Source organism: Tupaia chinensis, unplaced genomic scaffold (genome assembly GCF_000334495.1).
Source record: "Tupaia chinensis unplaced genomic scaffold, TupChi_1.0 Scaffold000146_1, whole genome shotgun sequence".
In the NCBI taxonomy this organism is placed as follows: Eukaryota; Metazoa; Chordata; class Mammalia; order Scandentia; family Tupaiidae; genus Tupaia; species Tupaia belangeri.
Window position 1 is genome coordinate 7285634 of NW_006159616.1, and position 4050 is coordinate 7289683.

General features: G+C 45.7%; 1 protein-coding gene across 1 annotated transcript in view; it reads left to right on the top strand.

Moving 5' to 3' along the window:
* The first annotated feature begins 3062 nt into the window (after positions 1 to 3062).
* Positions 3063 to 4050, top strand: part of SPATA21 (spermatogenesis associated 21) — a 44466-nt gene continuing 43478 nt past the window's right edge. The window contains exon 1 of the mRNA XM_027770671.1: positions 3063 to 3155. The gene's annotated coding sequence lies outside the window, so the exon portion shown is untranslated. The remainder of the gene's footprint in view (positions 3156 to 4050) is intronic.

Sequence of the window (4050 nt, forward strand, 5' to 3'; positions counted from 1 at the left end):
TGTGCATGTGTGCCCAAGATCCTGAGAGGAGAATGGAGGAGAAGGGATTGTGGCGTGACCATCCCCCCAGGGGGGTGATTTCTCGCTTTCTGTCTCTATGTCTCTCTCTGTCTGTGTGGCGAGCGCACGCGCCCTAAAGCGAAAAAAACCCCCCCAAAAAAAAAAAAAAAAGAATTTATAAAGTCTGGAATTTTGTGTCTGGAATTTATAAAGAACACTTACCATGAAATAATAAAAAGATAAATCCAATATAAATGGACAAAGATTCTGAATAGACACTTTCCAAAGAAGAGATTCAAATAGCCAATAAGCACATAAGAATATAGTCAATAACATTAGCCATTAGCCATTAGGGAAATGCAAGTCAAAGTCAGAATGAGGTGGGGGCCTGCCGGTGGCGAGCTGGTTAAGGCACTGGGTTCCCCCAAGGCTGACTGTAGTCCAACTTCCAGACCCAGCAGCTTCAAAATCACACTGGATGTCTGTGCTTCTGTGCGTGTCCCAGGATTTCAAGAGGAGAATGGAGAAGAGATTGTGTGACATCCCCTCTGGAGGATGATAGTTCACTTGTCCACTCTGTCTCTCTTCAGCGAACAGACACATGCTATGGCAAAATCCTTAAAAAAAAAAAAAAAAAAGATAAAAAGAAAAGAACAAAACAAAATTATAATAATAATAAGAAGAAGAATTAAGGGAATCAGCAGGTGGCATGGTGGTTAAGGCACTGGACACTTCCACATGGCTGACCATGGTTCAAGTCTTGGACCTGGTGGCTTGCTTTCTCCCTTTCTGTCTCCCTCTCCCTCTCTCCCTCTCTCCCTCTCTCTCTCTCTCTCTCTCTCTCTCTCTGTCTCGCTCTGGTCAAATTAAAATAAATGAATGAATAAATAAAATTAAAGTTGTGAATTCTTTAAAATATCTTTTTTTTTTCCAGAAGTAATCAGAATTAGCTAACACTTCATACCCATATTCACTAGGACGGCTATAAGAAGACAGGTTAATCACAAGTGTCAGAGAGAATGTGGAAAAGCTGAAACACTCATATGCCACTGGTAAGAACATAAAATAATGCAGCTCTTGGCAAACAGCCTGGCGATTACTCAAGAGGTTAAACATAGAATTACCACATGATCCAGTAATTCCACTCCTGGGCCCAAGAGAATTAAATGTTCACACAAAACTTGTATAAGAATGTTCATAGCAGTATTATTCAAAATAGCTAAAAACAACCCAAATACCTATCAACCGTTGAATGGATAAACAAGGTATGGTATGTCCAGACCATGGAATTTTACTCAGCCACAACAAGGAACGAAGTTCTGTAACACGAGCCTTGAAAGCACTGTGCTAAGTGAAAGAAGCCAGTCAGCGAGGAACATATATTGTATGATTCCATTGTATGAAATGTCCAGAACCAGCAAATCTGTAGAGACAGAATATAGATCAGTGGTTGCCTAGGACTGGGGGGTGAGGTGGGAACATTGAAGGGCAAGGGAGGGGTGTGGAGTTTCATTTAGAGGTAATAAAAATGTTCTAAAATTGTGCCACTGGGACCAGCAGATGGCATAATGCTTATGTCGCTGGACTCTCATGTAGTCAACCATGGTTCGAGTCCCAGACCCAGTAGCATAAAATTCATGCCAGGCGGGGGACCAGCAGTTAGCGTAATGGCTACGTCGCTGGACTCCCACATAGTTGACCACGGTTCGCGTCCCGGACCCGGTGGCTTAAAACTCAACGCCAGGTGTGTGTGTATGCGTGCCCAAGATCCTGAGAGGAGAATGGAAGAGAAGGGATTGCGGCGTGGCTATCCCCCCGGGGGGTGATTTCTCGCTTTCTGTCTCTCTGTCTCTCTCTGTCTGTTTGGTGAGCGCATGCGCCCTATAGTGAAAACCTCTCCAAAAAAAAAAAATACTCATGCCAGGCGCATGTGCATGCATGCCCAAAATCCCTAGAGGAGAATGGAGAAGGGATTGCAGTGTGGCCATCCCCTCTGGAGGATGACTGCTCATTTGTCCTCTCTGTCTCTCTCCAGCGAGCAGACACACCCTATGGCAAAATCCTGTCTCTCTGGCAAGTGCAAGCTCCCTATAGCAAAAATCTCTCTAACGGGGCCGGCAGGTGGTGTGGTGGTTGAAGGCACTGGACTCCCACATGGCTGACTACAGTTCAAGTCCCAGACCTGGCGGCTTGCTTTCTCACTTTATTTCACTCTTTCTCTCTCTCTCTCACTCTGTCCCTCTCTGGCCAAATTAAAATAAATAAACAAATAAATAAAGTTTAATTTAAAAAAATTATTCAACTTTATTTATTTATTTTAATTTAACTAGAGAGGAGCAGAGAGAGAGAGAAAGCAAGTCACCAGAACTCAAACCATGGTCAGTCATGTGGGAGACCAGTGCCCTTAACCACCACGCCCCCTGCTGGCCCCCAAGTTAAATAATTCTTTAAAAAATAAATAAAAATTTTGTCACTGATTGTACAACTCTATGAATATACTAAAAGCCAAAGAATTGTACCATTTTCCTTTTTAAGATTTTTGACATAGGATGTGTTTGCTCACCAGAGAGAGACAGAGAGGGAAGGTGAGAAATCACCCCCCAGAGGGGTGGCCATGTTGCATTCCCTTCTCCGCCGTTCTCCCACCCAGGTCTGAAATTCAAACCTTGGAGTCAGTCCTGTGAGATCCAGCGCCTTAACCCCACGCCCCCTGCTGGCCCAGAATGGTACAGTTTAAAAGGGGAGGCGCTATGGTATATGAATTAAATCTCAGCAAACCCTGCAAAAAAGGTACCAAATGCTCTGAAAGTGGGACCTAGTCTATATTTGCCGACCCCTCTCCCAGGTCTGTCCTCGGATCCTGTGCCCCTGTGCTAGGACTTGGGGTTCCCTTTCTTGTCTAAAGTCTCTCAGTCAGCAAATTCCAGATGGGATGGATGGGGAGCTAGATCCTCTGGGTCTCTGCCCCCTCTAAACTTCAGCTTATGGAACCCTGGGCCCTGAAAATTCCGAGGTTGAGACTGCACATTCTGAGGTGGAGATAGTGGACAATGGAGGGCGTGTTTGAGGGGCAGGAAAGCACTGAAGAAGGGGGAATGGTTAGGGGAGTCCTAATGGGAGAGAGGTTGGGGAGAAGAGAAGAAATCTGAGGGAAGGTAAAGTCTTGGCCACAGCCCCACCTCCACGTCAAGTGAGAGCCTGGGTCCCTTAGAAGGCTGGAGCTGCATTTGGGTGGGAGGTCACTGGTGAGCTGAGGTCTTGATTGCTGTGGGGGTATCGGTTTGCCCATAGAAAGGACCTGGAGGGTAGGAAGGCAAAGCAGGGATTTGGGTTAGTGGCTATTGGGGTACCGCGTCTGTGTCCTCTGTAAATTACAGAAGAAAGCAAGCCTCTGGGACTTGAACCATGGTCAGCCATGTGGGAGTCCAGCGCCCTTAACCACCACTCTACCTGCTGGCCCTGCACCTGGTATGTTTCTTAGACCACCAGGTCTGGAACGTGAACCCATGGAGTTGGCCATGTGGGTGAGATCCAGTGCCTTAACCACCATACGACCTACTAAACCCATTTTATGAACTTTTTAAAGTTTAACTTTATTGATTTATTTTAATTTGACCAGAGAAGGAGAGAGAAAAGCAGCTGCCAGGTATGGGACTTGAACCACAGCTGGCCATGTGGGAGTCTAGCACCCTTAACCACCATGCCACCAGCCAGCCCCAGGCTTAGGAACTTTTTAAAAGTTTATTTCTTTGAACCAGCAGATGGCATAATGATTACATCGCTGGACTCCCACGTAGTTGACCATGGTTCAAGTCCTGGACTCAGTGGGTTAAAACTCATGCCAGGCACATGTGCATGTGTGTTCAAGATCCTGAGAGAACAGAGGAGAAGGGATTGCTGTGTGGCCATCCCCCCTGGGGGATTATTTCTTGCTTTCTGTCTCTCATCTCTCTCTCTCTGGTGAGTACACACATCCTGTCATAAAAATCTCTCTCAAAAAAAAAAAAAAAAAAAATCTGTGTCACAGCGAGAAAGACAGAGAGAGAGTTA